Raw genomic sequence first — 20,115 nt, 5'->3', positions numbered from 1 at the left:
CGCACGTGTGACTGTGTATGACCCTAAAACCAGTCCCTTATCCTTCGCTTGTGAGGCTGCCTTCAATGTTGGAGTGAGAGACCTTTGTTGATTGAATAGCTAGCCCAAACCACAAAGAATGTACCCCTGTTGATCTTGACCGCAGACTGCCCTTAGTTTCTTCACACGTGTAGCTGTAGAAACCCTAGAAAGCAGCCACTTAACTTTGCTGTTCTTCCTTGTTCCTTCGCTACACTAACAAACTTCTTATCCACCTTTACTTGGCTGTCCTTCTTCTCTTTTGTCACCTCCTTTCTTGCGGATTTCAGAGCTTGAGTGTATGTGTCCAAATGAGGAGTGAACAACCTCTATTTATAGAGGTTTGTCCCTCCGCTCTCAAGCCGACATGACTGTGTTCTAGGCGGACTTGACAGTTGCATTATATTTCACATTTATTCATCGTTTTCGCTGCTTGTAGACTTCGTTGGAGCTAGGAGAGGATTTGACCATGCTTGGAGTTATTTCCTTGACCTTGTATGATGACTTACATGATGTAACATGCCCTCAAAGGTCTTTTCATTATTACATTTTGACTTTGACTCTCTTGAAGCACTTCAAAATTTGCTTAACCTATTTTCAATGAGCAAGAAACTCATTGACAAATAATACAAAAAAGTAATTCCTCTTTTCTTGAATAAGTACAATTATCAAAATTACATATATGAAGACCGAACCTAGTTACATCTTCTCCAACAAGTGGTCTCCTTGACCACGACACGTCGGTCGGTCAAAAGACGTGACCACATCGTTACATAATACATAATACGTACTACGCACTTTAATTAATTCAATTAAATTTAAAAAAAAGAAGAAAAAAGTACAAAAAAATATTTAGTTATAAAAAAAATAATAAAGTTAATTTGCCTACAAAAAAAAAATATAAAAACTAAGGTTCAAGGTTATATATATATATGTGTGTGTGTGTGTAAAAAGAAAAAGAAAAAAAAGAAAAAGAGAAGAAGAAATAAAAATTAGAAAAAAAGGGAAATTTCAATAATAAAAGGAAAGGGGTTATTTAAATAAAGTTATTAAAATGAGTTACACAAAAAAAGGGTTGAAGAATTAATAAAAGTTAAGTGGGTTACTTTTCAACTCTAAGCTTAGTGACAAACACAAAAGAAAGTTCATCACTAAAGAAATATATAGTGTAATTTGAAGATGAACAGAGACTATGGATTCCATGCACAACTTTACATTTTGGACCAGATGTCCATTTTGTGGAGCAGGAGATCAATATTTATCGATTTTTAAAAATCACACAATACCTTGTCCCAAACTTTAGAAGAATATCAAGATATCGTCCAAACACAAATTAAAAAATTAAAAGAAGAAATCGCAAAACTTCAAAAAAAGAATGAAGCATCATAAAAGAAATATAAAGATCTCCAAGATCGGTTTCATGAAAAATCAACAGAAAGCAACAAAGAAAATTGGCATTTAAGGAACCACAATGAGAAGAAGCACAAGTTAGAACAAGAAAAAGAAAGTTTTGACAAAAAATTCAACGAAAGTCTCTCAAAGAATGAAGAGGAAAATTTATGCTTAAAAGACCTTAACAAAAAATTATTAGAACAAATCAAATGTTTAAAAGATGAGAAGCTTGAAAGCCAGAATAAAGTTGACTCAGAAAATGAGGGATGCTTATATCTCAAAAATTATAACAAAAATCTGCTCAAACAGATTTAAAAACTTAAGGACGATAAGAAATCATTGATGAGTAGGTTTGAAGAAATTGTTGCAAAGGAAGCATCAAAATCGCTAGATGTTGTAGTCCAAGTTGGGGAAGAAGAAACAAACACCGATTCCACTAATCTCACAGGGCAAGGAAATCCAGATTCTATTGAAGTGAAGGCGTATGTAGAAGTTACAGTTCAAACGATGGACATTTCGAATGGTGATTCAGTCACCAATTCAACAACAAAATGCTTGAAGGAAATCAGGAAACATCCACTAACATGATAAGGGGAAGTGAAATCAAAAGAACTATGTATCGACATCCGAATCACAAGTTTATGTTTCTAGGAATACTGGAGTTTGCAGAGTCCTATCCCACGATAACGATTCATCACAAAATTTGATTCCGTAGAAGATCAATCTAGGATTTCCCATCCGTTCTTTATACGACAATTTTATATATCTCTCCAAGGATCATACCAACTTGTATCTACAAAGATGATTGTCTCGAGACGAGGAGACACTCATAGCAAACAAAGAGATCAAGCCCCTTTCATCAACAAGCTTTGAGGACAAAGCTTTTTGAAGGGGAAGGCAATGTTATGAACATAAATTATATAAAAATAGATAATAAATAATAATCATAATAATATATAATTAAATAATAATTAGTTAAACAAAGAAGCATGTCTCTACAGACATGACTCTTCGTGAAAAGGTATTTACCTGGCTATATATACAGGACCCTCATTCTCAATTGTATCATCCTACATCAATTCTTTTATACAATATACAATTTACTAATACTATCCTACAATGGATGTCTTAGTCTTCAAAGTATTTTAAATATTTCCACTGCGTATATGACTTTTAGTCGTTACAGACGAGTGAATGATCAAATGAAGTGTCACATCATACATATATATACAAGTCGAATGGGTGCATTTACCCCAAGGGACACATCTTTTCATGGTGGGGTTGACTTGTCCCTTTTTGAGCCTACATAAAACTCAAAAATAAAATTTATTTTATTTTAATTTCTATAATTTTTATATGCCAACTTAGGAAGTCTATTGGCATGCAAGAATACCTCCTGATGCTACACAAAAATCAATACTCCCTCTTAGCAAGGGAGGTATTCTCCTTGGCTGCAACATATTTTCCTTTCACTGAAATTTCTCCTTCCTTAAGAAAAGTTCATCAACTTGTCATGTTGATGCAAGCCTATAAGATAACTGCACCTTGGAGTGGGAAATGTAAGTATACGGGGTTTTTGGCCAAGGTCCTTTGTGGTTCCTTAGGAAAATGTATCAAATTCCTCTAGTCAAAGCCCTTTATGACCTAATCAAGTCCTTTATGACCTAGCCAAGTCCTTTTGGCTTCTCAGGAGAGAATCTTCCCTTGGACCATTCACCTTATTGGTCAAAGTCCTTTATGACCTAGCCAAGTCCTTTTGGCTTCAAAGGTTAATTACATCTATCTCCTCTGATCAAAGTCCTTTATGACCTGGCCAACTCCTTTTGGCTTCTCAGGAGAAGATCTATCCAATCCCATAATTTCCCCGTGTCATTCACCTCTGGTCAAAGTCCTTTATGACCTAATCAACTCCTTCTGGCTTTCTAGGTGAGGGTATCCTGTAATTTCCTTGGGCCATTCACCTTTTTGGTCAAAGTCCTTTATGACCTAGCCAAGTCCTTCTGGTTTCACGGTGAATGTATCCATCTCCCTCGGTGCAAGTCTTTTATGACCAAATCAAAGTCCTTTATGGCTTCAGGAGATGGTCTGCCCAATCCTATGAAGACCACATCATTCCCTTCTAGTGAGGGAGACATTCAACATCATAGTAAGCTCGTATTTGAAATATTTCCACAACTTGCTCATCTGTGGATATGTACTGGAGCTCTACTACTTTCTACATCATGTCTTGGTATAGTGACTTGGCCATGCTCTTCTGGCTTCAAAAGCTACATTGCTTCATGATTTGAGATACTCGCTATGATATACTCTGCCTTTGCCTAAATCTATATATTCTTGCATCCTCACTTCACCTCCTGAGACATATCTCAAACCACATCCAACTGTACAACACAATTACCACATGCTTTGCTGCCATCCATTGCACATGCCTCGACTCAACCATAACCTAGTTCAGGGTGCTCACAACAAGGCAAATATTTGGCCTGGTGTTAACCAAGTATATCAGAGAACCAATCAACTACTTGTACATAGTGAGATCCACCAAATCTGAATCTCCAATCCCAAGAAATAGTATATATGACCAAGATTCTTCATTTCAAATTTTGAGACCAACTCCCTTTGATAGGTCTTCCTGTGGTAGTCTTGGCTGCTCCCTCTGTCATGAAAGCAAATCCTCTTGCCACTGCTGCTCCCTGTGTCACGCAAGAAAGTCCTTTTGCTATTGTTGCTCCCTCAAAGAAGGAACACTACTCCTAGAGACCATCTGTCTTTGAGCATCTTAACAATCTCAACCTGAAATATCCTTTAGAAAAGATGCTCCTTCCACTTTTCTTGATGATTTGCTCCCTCGAAATTGGAAGTTTTCCTTGTCATTTGGCATGGTCTTGGATGTGCAATTTCTTCCTTTTGAACACCAATCAATTCACCGAGTCTGGCTCGAGCCTTTAGGTCATGCCAAAAAAACTGATCCCTGGTCACTGAAGCAAAACTATCCTTATAGTCCACTCCCTCTTATTGGGAGAGCCCTCTAGTCACATGCTTTGCTTTGTTAATCCTGATGCTACCATCTGTTGCTAGAATCATTGAATTGGAAGCCTTCATGATGTACCTGCAAACCTCATTCATAAAACAGTGCGAAACACGCATGTAAAAGAATATTGAATCAATTAATTAGGAATGAACCAACAGCTCAATGATAATACAGAGATATTTACAATAATAGAAACATCAGGTTTCTATGTAGAATATGGGAACAATCAGTTTCATCTAAGAAACTGCTAAAAGAATAAAAATAGCAACAGCTAAAAGAATGAGCATTAAATACTAAATAGAAATATTCTAATACCCTCCCTTAATGCTCAATCTATTTACAACACCAATAGACCCTCAGAATTTTACAAATTTATCAGGGCCAAGAGGCTTGGTGAAAATGTTGGCGGGCTGCTCTGTTGTGGGAACATATTGCAACTGAATTGAGCCGTCTTCAACCAGCTGGCGAATGTAGTGGCAATGAGTTTCCACATGCTTTGTTCGTTCATGAAAGACTGGATTCTTGGCAAGTTTGAGCACTCCCTGATTATCACAAAACAAAGAAGTAGGCCCTGTCTGGAAAACATGCATATCTGCAAGCATACGACGAAGCCAATCTGCCTCACAGGATGCCTTAACTGCTCCCCGATACTCGGCTTCTGTTGAGGAGAGAGCCACTGCCTGTTGCTTCTTACTAGTCCAAGTAACAACACCAGATCCTAGACTAAAAACATACCCAGCTGTAGATTTACGGTCATCAACCGAACCTGCCCAGTCAGAGTCAGTGTAGCCACTGAGAATAGGATTGGAACTGTGAGTATATAAGAGGCCATAATCAGAAGTACCACGCACATAGCGTAGCACCCGCTTTGCTGCTATCCAATGATCAGCTTTAGGAGCTGACATGAAGCGGGAAATGTAGCTTACTGCAAAACTGATGTCAGGTCTGGTAGCAGTAAGATAGATGAGACTGCCCACTAATTGCCTGAATAAAGTTTCATCCACAAGGGGAGAGGATGACTGTGCTGAAAGTTTGAGCCCTGGTTCCATAGGAGTCGTGGCCGGTTTGCAATCCTGCATTCTGAACCTTTCCACAAGATTTTTGGCATACTTGGACTGAGAGAGAAAGATCTGATTTTCAGTCTGCCAAACTTCAACCCCCAGACAGTAATGAAGAAGTCCCAAGTCTGTCATCTCAAAAGTGCTGCATAGATCTTGTTTGATCCCATGGATCAAATGTGCAGAGCTGCTAGTAATGATAAGGTCATCCACATAGACAACCACAAACAAGATATCATTACCAGTATGCTTGATATACAGGTTTGCATCAGATGGGCTCCGCTGAAAACCCTGATCTGTCAGGTACTGATCAATTTTCATGTACCAAGCCCGAGGGGCTTGTTTCAATCCATAGATTGCTTTAGCTAACCGACACACTTTCTGTTCTTGACCAGCAACTTTGAATCCTGGAGGCTGCGTCATGTAGACTTCTTCTTGAAGATCACCATTTAGAAAAGCACTCTTTACATCCATCTGATGAACTTTCCACTTGAACTGAGCTGCTAGAGCAAGGACAAGCCTTATGGTACTCATCTTGGCTGTAGGAGCAAAAGTCTCCTCATAGTCGATGCCTTCCTTCTGTGAGAACCCTCGAGCTACAAGATGAGCTTTATACTTGTCTATGGTTCCATCAGCGTTGTATTTCACTTTATACACCCATTTGCAGCCTATGGGCTTTTTTTCGGCAGGAAGATCAGAGAGTGTCCAGGTGTGATTCTTCTGAAGACTCTGGAATTCGGTTTCCATAGCCTGTTCCCACTCAGATGTACCCTTAGCCTCTGAATAGGTTTGAGGCTCAAAAATACTGTGTAGGTTAGCCATAAGAGCAAAATTGACTGTTGTCTGTTCTTATGTCTAGAAGTCCTACCTTCAAGGAGCTCATCATCCCGGAGATCACCAATGGTTTTAGCCCACCATTTAGGCCGAAGAGTAGAAGAACCAATATCAGGAGTAGAGGAACCAATATCAGGAGTAGGTGAAGAAGACTCAAGCGCAATAGGGGCAGCAAGGGGAGGGTTAGTTGCTGGAGGGAGCTCAGATAGAGTATTATCAAATACTGATGCTACATCATCCCTCCCATCAGGTGGACCGACCGGAAGAAGAACACTGTGAGGCTGATCCTCAGAACGCTGCTCAGAAGAAGACTGAAAGAATCCTCTGTCTTCATCAAATACTACATCTCTACTGAAGCTAAGACGACCAGTGGTTATATCTATCAGCCTATAGGCCTTGTGATGATCACTGTAACCTGTCATCATGAGTTTCTGGCTTTTGGAATCCAACTTAGAGCGCTTAGCAGGTGGAATCCAAACATATGCAACTGAGCCAAATACTTTGAGGTGACTGATCTTAGGCTTACGACCAGACCAAACTTCTTCAGGAGTCTTCCCTTTAACAGCCTGAGTAGGTGATCGGTTAAGAAGGTAAACAACAGTAAATACTGCTTCAGCCCAGAATTTGTTTGGAACACTCCTGTGTTGTAACATGGAACGAGCCATTTCAACAACCGTGCGGTTGCGACGCTCTACAACACTGTTCTGCTGAGGAGTGTAAGGAGTGGTTAATTGACGTTTGATGCCATGAATATCACAGAAGTTGGCAAAAGCTGAGGAACAAAATTCCCCCCCATTGTCGGTCCTAAGGGTCATGATATTATAACCAGATTCTTTTTCAACTAAGGTTTTAAACTTCTGAAAGGTACTAAGAGCATCAGATTTATTTTTTAAAAAATACACCCACATCTTTCTACTGAAGTCATCTACAATAAGTAAAAAATATTTGCAAGCAGTGATAGAAGGTGTATTCATAGGACCACAAATATCAGCATGAAGTAACTGAAGTACCTGAGATGCTCGCCAAGATTCTCCATTTTTGAATGAAGACCGATGTTGCTTTCCCGCTTGACAGGCGCTGCATATCCCCAACTGCTGAGTCTGAATATCAGGTAATCCTGACACAAGTCCCTCCCGAGAGAGCTGAGAGAGATACTGCATATTTAGATGCCCATATCGCTGATGCCATAGAGTGCTGATGGGAGAGACACGTGCTGCTAGAGCCACTTCTGGAGAGTCACCGGTGTCAAGTAGCCTGTATAGACCATGGTCCTCTAGGCCAACAGCAACTGTTAGACTGGTCTCCCTGTCAATGATGGAGCACTTGTGTGCACTAAACACAACATCAAGCTGAGGAGAATTTCTCATAATTTGGCTGACAGATAGCAGATTAATCTCCATACCAGGCACATAGTATACATTCAGAAATATGAGTGTGCGTCCACCAGACTGAATTTGAACTGTACCCCTGCCAGCTACAGTGTACTTTTCACCTCCACCAAATACCACGGAATCACTGAAAGGTGAGAAGTCAATAAACCAGTCACGCCTGTGAGAAAAGTGACGTGATGCACCAGAATCAATGTACCATGCAGAGGAAGGAACATGTTCTGAAGACCTTTTAGCCATAAAGGCGTAAAAGGCAGAATCTGTCTGCTCGGAATGTTCTGCAACATTTGCTGTCTGATGTGGCCCTTCCTGTTTCTTCTGTTCAGAAGCAATCCTCTGTCGGCAATCTTTCTTCATGTGACCGAACCTGTGACAGTAATTACACTGCACACTTTTTTTCCTAGCAGGATCAAAAAATTGAGAAGAGCCTTTCTGCTGAAAGGACTGGTATTTTGCAGCAAATGCATTTTCCGAGGTCACTGATGAAGCACCACTACCAAACTGCTGTTTCCACCGATCCTGCTGCAGAAGTTTGGTACATAAATCTGGAAACTTCAGATCAACATTTGTGGTCGTAATGTTGAGAGTTTCTATGAAGTGTTCATAAGATTTCGGTAGACTTTTCAGAGTAATAACTACCATATCTTCTTCCTCCATGGTCTGACCAATGGCTTCGAGCTGATCTCGAATGTCTTTAATTCTGTTGAGATGTTCCTGTAAAGACATATGTTCATCCATCATGATGGAGAACAACTGATTTTTGAGAAAAAATGCTCTGCTTTTGTCAGATGTCTCGTGCAGGTCTTTCAACTGTTGCCAGATTTCGGCAGCGGTCTTGCCAGAAGGAATCTGTGGTAACTGATCATCAGCGACAGAGAGCTTGAGAAGCATAACAGCCTCTCGATTTCGATCATCAAATTTATCTTGATCAGTACCAGCTGTACCGGGACGAGGCTCTTTGCCCAAAATGAGCTGATCAAGACGTCTGTATTAAAAAATGGTCAGCATTCTTTGTTTCCAAATGTTATAGTTGCTGCCATTAAAGCGTTGATTTCCTTCTAACATCAGATTGGTGAGCGTGGCCATTTTCCTAAAGACAATACAGAAGTCTGATAAAAAAAATGTAGCTGCCTGCTTAAAATTCCTCTTTCAGGATGACTGTACCAAACCTTAACAAATTCTGGTTCGAAAGAAATAGGCTTGCACAAAAAAAATAACTCAGCTCTGTACCAGATCAAAACACCAGACAAGAGGTCACATGTATCTTTATAAGATTAAAGCTGATGTGAAGGGAAAAAATACGTAGACTGAAGCTGTCCACGCTGTTCTGATCCCACCGCTTTAATGAAAAAATGCCGTCACTTACTGTCCACGCTGTTCTGGGACGGTCCTCCACACGTAAACAGCAAAAAAAAATGGAACATTAATTCATTCTTTGTCCAATGAGTAACACATCCAACGTTGAAACGTAACCGAAACCGAAACGGCCGTAATCTGGAAAATGGCGTCCAACGAATCTGAAAAATGGCGTCTGTGGAAAGAATACACGGGAGGTAATCCCTGCCGTCACTTATACTCTGCGGGCGTCCACCGAATCTGAAAAATGGCGTCTGTGGAAAGAATACACGGGAGGTAATCCCTGCCGTCACTTATACTCTGCGGAGGGCGTCGAGAAACGAAGCTTCGAGGTCGGAGAAAGTGTTGACGAGGATACCCGAAGCCGCTGGAAAGTGCCTTCACGTGGTTCTGTCGAATACGTGAGCGAAAATACTTGAGCAAACAAAAACGAATTAACTTTGATTTCTGCTACCGCTTCCGGTTTTGATTCACCAAGTCAATAGATTGATATGCGTGCGATTCCAGATATCGTGACAGAAGAAGACTGAGATGCCACGTTCCCGTGGTTAACGTCTCAGCTGAGGATTCACCGTGAAAACGCAGGTTGAAAACGAGGGTTGAACACTGATATTCTCAGTGGCTGAGGATTCACGGGCCACGAAATAAACAAGACTTCAAAACAGATAAACTGTTCAACCGACAAATCGACTGCTGCCCCCGGATTCGAAATGCCGGATTTTAATTTCAAGACAATTTCACGATTCCGAGCACCGCCACAAAGTTAATTCCTCATAAAATGATAATGCAGGAGAAGAATCCCTTTCTGTATCGAGATTGACGACTGTAAGCTTTTATCACAGTGAGCAAAGCCGAAGCTAAGACTCAGTGAAGGCTACCTGGCTTACAGAGGGCTCGACCTTAGAAAGGAATGAAGAGGATAGCTGATCAAGAAATCTACAGACCCTGAGAGCAGTTTCGAAATGAACTACTGAATTTTTCAAACTATGAAAAATTATTTCGAAAAAAATCCCTGTGCTCTGATACCATAAAACAGTGCGAAACACGCATGTAAAAGAATATTGAATCAATTAATTAGGAATGAGCCAACAGCTCAATGATAATACAGAGATATTTACAATAATAGAAACATCAGGTTTCTATGTAGAATATGGGAACAATCAGTTTCATCTAAGAAACTGCTAAAAGAATAAAAATAGCAACAGCTAAAAGAATGAGCATTAAATACTAAATAGAAATATTCTAATAATTCAGGAGGCCATGGAAGAAACAATTATGAGTAAACAAAAAATAGAAAGACAAGACGCTGACTAAGGAACACAAATAACAATAGTAATCAAGGGAAAATTATATGAATCACTTATCTTTTGATTAAATTGCTGAGAGTTGTAGGAAGTTGTTCACTCCTTGATCCTTGCCTCCTTGCAAAAATCAATGAAGTCCATATTTAAGCTTAGATTCCTTTGTCTTCTTTTGAGATGGATGCTCATCTTCGTCCTCATCATTAGCTACTGATGCATGCTGCTTTTCATTCTTTTTCCTTTCATGAACTGTAAGGGCTAGAGTTTCTTCATCTTGTGGATTCATTGGGATGTGCAATTTCTTCCTTTCGAACACCAATCAATTCACCGAGTCTGGCTTGAGCCTTTAGGTCATGCAAAAAAAACTAATCACTTGGTCACTGAAGCAAAACCATCCTTATAGTCCACTCCCTCTTATTGGGAGAACTCTCTAGTCACATGCTTTGCTTTGTTATTCCTGATGCTACCATCTGTTGCCGGAATCATTGCCTTGGAAGCCTTCATGATGTACCTACAAACCTCATTCAGGAGGCCATGGAAGAAACAATTATGACTAAACAAAAAATAGAAAGACAAGAGGTTGACTAAGGAACAAAAATAACAATAGTAATCAAGGGAAAATTATATGAATTACTTATCTTTTTATTAAATTGCTGAGAGTTGTAGGAAGTTGTTCACTCCTTCTTGATCCTTGCCTCCTTGCAAAAATCAATGAAGTCCATCTTTAAGCTTAGATGATCCGGATTTAAGCAGGAACGCAATAGATTACAGAGATAACCATAAATACAGAGATGCGATAACCATAAAAACAGAGATGTAGCGGAAATAATACTTCATTTCATTAATGGAGAATACTGAAATATGCTTACAAATAGAAATAACCCAGCTAGGGCGATGGTAGCTTATCTCTGAGAAGAGATGTGTTGGCTACATGCCTCTGAACTGTTTCGAAAGTGTCTTTACAATGAGGCTCGAAGGCCTATTTATTATTGAGAAACAATGGAAAACCCTTCACATTCCAAAACCTAACACTAGAAGATGAAACGCCAAATTGTGGGCCCCGTTTTGGGGTGAGTTGGACAGCCAACTTCCCGGGGTCGCGAATTGGTCGTATTATCTCCGTTTGACGCGCATGATAGCCCGTTGGAAAGATCTCTTCGAGGACTACGACGGAAAAGACGATTTTTATTAGAAAAATCGCTGGCGGTGGATTTCCCAAAAAACGTCGTTTAGGGCTTCAAAACGGCTCCGGAAGTTTAGGACCTGAAAAACTGCTAAAAATAGTAAATTGTGCTATAATTAAGGAAACTGAAAAACTGAAAGAGATAGTTGTGGGGGTCCAAATGGGATAGGTGGGTGGCCACCAACGTCCACCTGGATCATTAGATTCCTTTGTCTTCTTCTGAGATGGATGCTCATCTTCGTCCTTATCATTAGCTACTGATGCATGCTGCTTTTCTTTCTTTTTCCTTTCATGAACTGTAAGGGCTAGAGTTTCTTCATCTTGTGGATTCATTGAGATGTAGCACACCAAGTTTTGCTCTGTCTACTCCAAGATAAATTTCATCAATGCTATAACACCTTCCCCTGGCCAATATCCTCCATTATGGTAGCTCCATCTAGTATTCTTGGGATGACAACTTGTTACAATTTGTCATCCATGATCTTTTTTGGTAGGGTAAGACACCTTGAGAGGCATTTCTCCAACCAACTTATGCCACTGCTCTTCAATAAGATCCATGATTACCAGGGATTTCTCACGGGTTGCCAAACATGACAAATTGCGACATAATTTCCCAGACAAGACCATCTAAAGTCCATCCTTGTAGGACTCACATTTCCAAGAAAATAACCACCTCCCACTGGCATGAAGTCAAATCCCAATCTGGAAGAGAATCAAGAATGACATTAAACTGATTAACATCAGTGTGAGAGTACACTTTGGTTTTATATCTATAGATGTCATTAAGCTATTGAAAGTCAAGCTAGAAATAACTTCACATGTTATAACATAATGCGTGCTTATCAATTTGCTCTATAAATTCTTTTCCTTCAATTTCTGGTTTAAGCAACTGTCGAGCACAGTTAAATGCCATGCAAAACAACGCTTGAATTTCAATAGGATAACCATAAATCCGTAGTCTCCGGGCAACCATACAACAACCATCAACACAAAGGAGTGTGGGAAACATGTCAAAGCTCTCTAAAAGGCATAATGTCAATATAAGCCTCATTCCTCATTAACAGTCAGGCACATCTTGTAGTGAATGATCTTTAGTAGATTCAATTGGATTCAGTAGTGAATGATTCACTGAAATCCAGAATCAACAAGAGCAACTCCCCCTATTGCACTCTCCTCAAAATCTGCAATCATCGTATCAATATTACTAATTGGGTCGTGAAGTACTTTGAAACTAACATGCATGATCCCTTCTCTTAACGTGAAATGATCTATCTATTTCTCCCATGCCTAAAACCGAAGAGTCTTCAAGAGGAAGTTCTTTACTATATTTGATTCACAATTGATAAAAAATGCCAAAACACTTGCAATAAAGTCGCTCACAAATACTTGATTATAATTTAGTAATTCCTTGGAATGGTCCATGGCAACAATGATTGTTGAAAATTGGAAACTTAGGGATGAATTTCATTAAATAAAATCTCATCTCTGACACTTTTGGAGTGACTTTCTAAAAATAGAAAATCATCTCTAGCATCTCAAGTATGGCTTTCCAAAAATACTAAATCTGTGAAAATTCCTTGAACTGCAACTACTGGAATTCAGTCTCCTAATAGATTAGCAGTTTATTAATTTTTTGATTAATATTGAATAAATCTCACTATAATTCTTCACACTAAAAAATAAAATACGTTGCGAAAAATTAAATTGGAATTGGAAAATTCATGCACATAATTAACACAGTTATTTTGGACTAATGTCCCCAGAGAAACCCCGAAGGGAAAACTGGTGCAACAAATGAGGGTTTATATTATTATTATGCAGCAGTAAAAATACGAGTACAATAATCTGGATGCCTCACTAACAAACCTCCAGAAAATATACTGGCAATATAATTTGGAGAAATTTCCTCCCTTTTACAAACTAAATCAACCTCCACTAGCCTGCTCGCACTTCTCATTGGCAACTCAACCTCTGCCAGAAATGTGCACTGCTAGCCTAGAATCACACACACTGCCTGCAAATTGGCTCTAGATGAGCCGTCTTGCCTCCCTCTGTCACTGGAAGAAATTTGATTTGCCTCTTGGAACTCGATCTGACCTCCAGCAAGTCTGCAAACCCTCTTTTGGCAAATCACATTGGGTTTTCTGGCTGCTCACATTGGCTATGCGACCCTCTTTGCACAAATATTCAACCTCCTTTCTCTTGCCAAACTGGCACTTAAGAGATTCTGAAAAGTTCTCCGGATCACTTTGTCGTTGCTCCCTCAATCACTGTTGCTCCTCAACTAGCTCGAAATCTTCCCTCATTGAATCACTATGCACTGGGTAATTCACACTGCTTGGATGTTTGCTCCCTCACTTGTGTATTCTCCACATCCCATCGATTTGCTCTTATAATCTCTCGTTGCAACTTCAATGACTATGATTAAATCCTAATCAACGACAAAGTTCATCTTAGACTCAACTTGTCTGAGTCCCTAGAGCATTCTCGATCATCATAAATTAATTCGCTTTAATTAATCAATTTTCCTAAGTTAGACTTAAATATTTTTTAATTATTGATTGTTAAAGAGTGCAACTAGGGCTAATTCCCCATCCTAGAAGCCCCTCCTTTGATGGCTCTTTTCACATTTGGATTCCCCTTGATGGCATCTCCCTTCACCTTGAAAATTAGAATTTTTGCACACCTACAAATGCCTCAAAATCAAGTCGGCCCCAAGCTGCCCATCTTCAAGTCGACCTAGTGATGAAGAGACATGACTTTTCACCCCATGCCAACCACTATAAATATAAGTCAAGACCTCCTCATTTTGGCACATTCATTCACAAAACATTCTCTCTCATCTTCTAATTGGTTCATACACCTTTTGAGGTAGCTCTATCTTCCACACGTGCGAAGGGTTCCTTGGCTATTCTTTTTTTCCTACGTTGACTTTTTTGCAGCAGGCTTTGACTAGCGTTGAATGAGGACATAATGAGGTGATTTGGCTGTGTTTTGACTTGGAAAGGTTCTGTTTGGGCAGGCCGCATTCATGGCACACAAACCAAGGAATTCTGGGCATGTTGACCGCAGGTTGGACTGTTGACTTTGACTACAGAACGTTGACTTAGTTTGACTGGTTTTTCAACTTTGTTTTGGGTTGACTTTGACCTGTTGAAGAGGCCGAGTTCCTGGCTAGTTTGACCGAATTGTTTGGAGGTTGTTTGACCACAGTTTGACCACTGTTGACTAGACTGGTTAGAGCAAGTTGACTGCTGTTGACAGACTTCAGAATTGCAGATTTGACAGAGACAGATTTGGATCAGATTGGGCTCCTTGTTTTGGGCATTGTTTCTGGTTGGTCATCTTTCTTTTGATAGTCAAAGTTTTGACTTTGACTTTGTCATCATTGTACAAATTGGATTTTCTCTCTTTGTTGGACATTTGATATTTATCAATAAGAAGGATTGGTTGGGTTTTCCCCCTTGTGGGGTTTTGCCTTGGCATTAGCCTAAATATTTGTGTTCATTGTCTTGGCTTGTCTTCTTGTGCATTGTTGTTGATGTTCTATCTACAGTTACTGTCAATAATGAACTATTGTTGAAGTTTAATGTGATTGCTATTGGAATCTAAAGTGAATTTTTTACTGGGCTAATATTTTATTGAGGTAATTGTTGTAAGCATAGAACATATCATAAATGTTAACATGGTGTCAGAGCCAAGGTGAAGACAAACCCAAGGAACAAGTAAGCAATCACTCTTGAAATTCATGCTATTGTTGGACAAGGTCTATTGGGACCAATTTCCATGGCTTCTACTTCTTACTACAAGACAAAGGATAAGCTCAGTGACAAATCATACTATCATGCTTGGAAGATGATGATGTAGGAGCATCCGACACTCTTAATTGATCGAAGAATCCAAAGCGGAGCAAAGAGAGGATGTGGACCATCGAGTTGAATAAGGGGACTTTTCTGTTTTAAAACAAAGAAAAAGATAGAATGGATAAGTCTCTTGAAGACTTATAATCTGCCACATATGTATTCTGTAGTGAGCTTTAGGGCTTTAGTTGAGTGATTCAAGGAAAGGATTGATCGGATCCCCTTAGTGATCTGATCCAATGTATTCTTATAAATAGTGAACTTGCGCGTTCAATTAGAAGAGAGAGGGGGGCAGATAGAATATATGTAAGCCTACGGGCAGAGTCAAAAGGGAGAGGCTGCAACATTGAAGAACTGGTCTGTGGGAGATTCAAAGTCTTAGATATGTAATTCGCTGTTTATATTGATATATGGGGATGTTATTTCCTGACTGTGTCAGAGTATTGAAGAGTATTTTATAAATGATTTACTGTGAATTCGTAGGCTGTGTAATGGGTGCAGGTAGAATTTTGAAGGACGCAGAGGAATGGGGTTGATTCAGAGGAATCGTAGAAGGATCCTTGAATCAAATTGATGAAGCAGAGTAAAACTCTAGAGAGAAGTGAAGTAAGGATTGATGAGGAATCAAGCTCAGGAGGGAGTCGCGCAATAAAATAGTAAGAAGTCCAAAACCTATGAGGAGGAGCTAACCCATGGAAACCTGAAGACTTAGCGTAGAAACTAAGTAAACAGAAGAGCGAGGGAGAAAAATATCAGTGCACAGGAGCTGTTTGATCACATGGATCAACGGTCCAGATGATTTCTTTGAAGAGGGAGGAGAAACATCACATCGACGGAATTATTTATCGAGAGTAAGTCTCGCAACCCAAAATCTAGTTTACATTGAAAAATTAGTGCAAAACATAGTCGAAATTGAGTTCTGGACGTGAAATATTATAGAGACCGGTTTATACCCTTATCAGGGCTGGAGAACTGGTCGGATCAACAGTTTGAAGAACTCAAGGGCCAGTGTAAAGGAATGCTGATATGCCAATAGCGATTAAGCACTAATCGGTGATTGGAGGCATCAGAAGGTTGGGAATCGGCGTTGGAAAGAGGCTCACGATAATGCAAAGGGCCGATGTATGAACGGACCCGACGTCGCTTTGAGCTACTTTGTATAAACTTTGAAGTTCGCTTTATATTGGTTCGGGCGGAAGGTTAAGGTAAATCCTTGGTATATTGTTAAAGAGTTGCGTGAGTGTTTAAAAGCTAGAACATAGAATTAACGATTTCGATAGTCGCATATCGGAGTCAGAGGGGTGATGAACCACATATGTGGTAAGGCTGGGGAAAATAGCTGATAGCGATTGTGATGAGGTTAAACCTCAGAATCTGTACCAGAGCTGTACGGAAAGCGGAAAAGGGTATATTTGCACAGTTTTCCTTTGTAAATGTATTTATAAGGAATAACGCTTGCGAAGGGGTTTATGTATAAATATATATATTAACCAAGGTTTAAGAGGGGTGTTTGATGTATATGCGGGCTTATGGATTTATAATGTTATATAAAGGTCTGAAGAAGTAATGAATCCCGATAGAAAGGAGGAAGGATTATAAAGAGGTAGAAACTCCCGATAGGAGAGGCTTAGGCAGGGTGATTGGTTCCGATACAAAGGAACTGTATAATAGGGCCTTAACCATTCCATTTTATGTATGAAGATTTGACTCAGTGTTACTTGGGAGCGGGAGTTAAAGCGGGGAGCGGGAGCGACATTTTTAGAAGCTCCCGGTTTGGGAGCAAATCCCGGAGCGTTTTTTATATAATATATATATTTTTTATATTTTTATATTTTGATACATATATGTCAACAAAAACATGTAGAATGATGATTTAGATATAAAAAATATAAAAAAACATAGATTGAACCATATAACAAAAATCATCTAGAAGTTATAATCTTCATCAACCATGTCCACAAGTTAGTAACATAGTAACATACAACATATTGAGTCATGATTCATCAATCTTAAAGTTTCAAGCTTTTAAAATTCAATATATAACATTTATCATCATTGATCACCAAAGTTGTACTTGTAAGCTAAGTGTAACCATTACAACAAATAATATCTATTGAAATGTTATAAAATGAAATGAAACAACTTTCAACTTTCATGAAGCATCATATTCATAATTCATTACTACTGAGTTATAATTACCAACTTCAAACTTAAATTGTCATATATTGTTTAAAAAAATATCATAATAAATATGAAAGATTCAATAGTTATAAAAACTACTAGAAACTAGAAAAGACAAGTAAATCTATTATCTATTGCTTATGCTCGGGCCTCTTGCCACAACGAGAAATGTCGTCTTGTTGGAAAATCAGGATCTTTATCATTAATATCACCCTCTAAGCATTAATATCCAGAGGTATCTTTGTCATTACCTCTGTATCTGTATAGGGATCTTTGTCATTAATATCACCCTTTAAGCATTAACATAAGATAGAAAAAGCATAGCATGTCAAGTCAAGATTTTGTTTGAGTGATGCGTTCATTTTTAGGAGGGTCATGATAGAGGAGTTCGACAACCAATGTCACTAACATCAAGGTACATAGAGGGATTGGTATTCTTGATTAAATACGAGTTCCATACCCTAATACATGACAAAATTCAGTGGAAACAATGCAATCCTGAAATCCTGAAAAACTGATAAGTCTGCTGGATTTTGAATGAAATCTAAAATTCTACCTTTTTGCATATGAAATCCAATGAGGTCGGAACCACTCTCAAACATCCTGAGTCATTTCATGGTAATGTTAAAATTTTAAGTAAAAGTTAATCTTTTACTTTAAGAATTTAACATTACCATGAATCGCATATCAATACTAGGGCCATAGACTTGATCATTAAGCTGCCTCACTAAAAACTTATTTGTTTCTTTGAAAAACAATTGCATTTGGAACATCATTGCAATTTTTTTTTTGCAAAAAAGACAAAACGCCCCCGAAAACGCTCCCAAAAAATGCAGGGAGCGATTTTTTTTAGGGAGCGCGCTCCCAAAATCGCTCCCTTTTCGGGAGCGATTTCGGGAGCGCGCTCCCGACCCTCTCCCGAGTCGCTCCCGCTTGGAGCGCGGATTGGAGCGGGATCAGGGGGGGGAGGCGCTCCCCTGCAATTATGATTTGACTCCATTGTAGAGTCAAATACCTAGGACAATTGTGTTATGCAGATTCTTGCATACTGTGGGTATCTGCGGGTTTTTATCCTGCACCATTAGTGGTATCAGAGCAGAAGTTTGTAATCAGAGCAGAATTGAAATCAGAGCGAGGGAAGATTTCCTATGAAGAGGAGGTTGCACACAGAAAAAGGTAATGTGCATAAGTTAAATGGATGAATGATAGAGACTACAACAAAAGACTGTAAGGAGAACTTTTGAAGTTCTGGAACATTGTAGTAGTTCCAGCAGAGGCTTGGAGTAGGCAGAAACAGAGGATTCCTTGAAGGAAAGAGAAAGCAAGATTGCTTAATGAAAGTTCTGAAGGAAAGAGGACTTGGAGAGAAAACAGAGGACAATCCATTCAAAGTGTAGAAGAAGGGGTGAAACAAGATCATGCTGAGATCTTGAAGGTGAGGTAATATGTTGTGTTTTGAAGGAAAGAGAAAGCAAGATTGCTTAATGCAAGTTCTGAAGGAAAGAGGACTTGGAGAGAAAACAGAGGACAATCCATTCAAAGTATATAAGAATGGGTGAAACAAGATCATGCTGAGATCTTGAAGGTGAGGTAATATGTTGTGTTCTGTTTTAAATTGAGAATGTGTGTTTTTATACTAATGCACAGGTGACAACAAGAAAAGCTGTGAGAGGAGAACTAGATGTGTTTTTGAAAATAGAGTAAAGGGAACATTCTGAAGAAGTGGCAGTGAACCTGAAAAATCCAACAAGAGATTGGACAGAGAGGACAACTGAAGTGTTCTCAAGAGAGAGTGAGAGATTGCAGAAGCCTAGAAGGAGCAAAGGTGTTGCTCAAGAGAAGGTTCCAGACAGAAGACCTATGCTTACCAAAAGACTAAGTGAGGAGAGCTTAGTGAGGTAAGATTGTAGCCAGGAGGACTAGCTGTAGCAGAGGCTTGTTGCAGATAAGTGAGAAGCTCATGAAGATAGAGGAGAAGAAGATGACTACTGATAGTCATAGCAGAGGTTCAGAGAGAAGCCACAACAAAAGATATGAGAAGAAGGATGCCAAGGCAAATGGCAAGAAGATGAGTCAAGAGGAAATTGACCAGGAAGTTGCAGAGTTAAAAGAACAACTCAATGCATTAAGGAGAATGCTTGAGGAAAGCTAGAGACTAGGTTGGGTCTTGAGGAAAAAACCAGTGAAGTGGCATGAAATACAGAGAAGGCTACAACAAATGCAAGTAAAGTGGCTGAAGGAAAAACTCAAGGAAGTTGAGTTAGAAATGGAAGAATCCATTTGTGAACCAGAACAAGGAGAATTTCTGGGAGAAAGTGAAGATGAAGACTTGAAGATTGAAACTTCAAGTGAGGCCAAAGGGTCACATGGGTTTAAAACTAACAATTTGTGTATGTATGCAGGTGAAACATGTAAAGAAGGACAATTGGCTGATATTGTCATAAAGGAGGAAGAAGACCAGCAGAATCTAAATTCTGTTCTGGAAAAAGATGAGATAGATAGATCTCATATAC

General features: G+C 39.2%; 1 protein-coding gene and 1 pseudogene across 2 annotated transcripts in view; one reads left to right on the top strand and one right to left on the bottom strand.

Annotated features, from left to right (window-relative positions):
* LOC149246511 (uncharacterized) overlaps nt 1–20,115 on the top strand; it is a 246,158-nt gene that overhangs the window by 156,123 nt on the left and 69,920 nt on the right. The window lies entirely within an intron of this gene.
* LOC149246513 (putative alkaline/neutral invertase B pseudogene) lies at nt 11,925–12,983 on the bottom strand (annotated as a pseudogene).

This window comes from Pinus tabuliformis, chromosome 7 (genome assembly GCF_031772625.1).
Source record: "Pinus tabuliformis cultivar Carrire ecotype Pingquan chromosome 7, CPIR1, whole genome shotgun sequence".
Classification (NCBI taxonomy): domain Eukaryota; kingdom Viridiplantae; phylum Streptophyta; class Pinopsida; order Pinales; family Pinaceae; genus Pinus; species Pinus tabuliformis.
The sequence above is the reverse complement of the archived record's forward strand: the minus strand, read 5'-3'. Positions and strand labels throughout refer to the sequence as shown.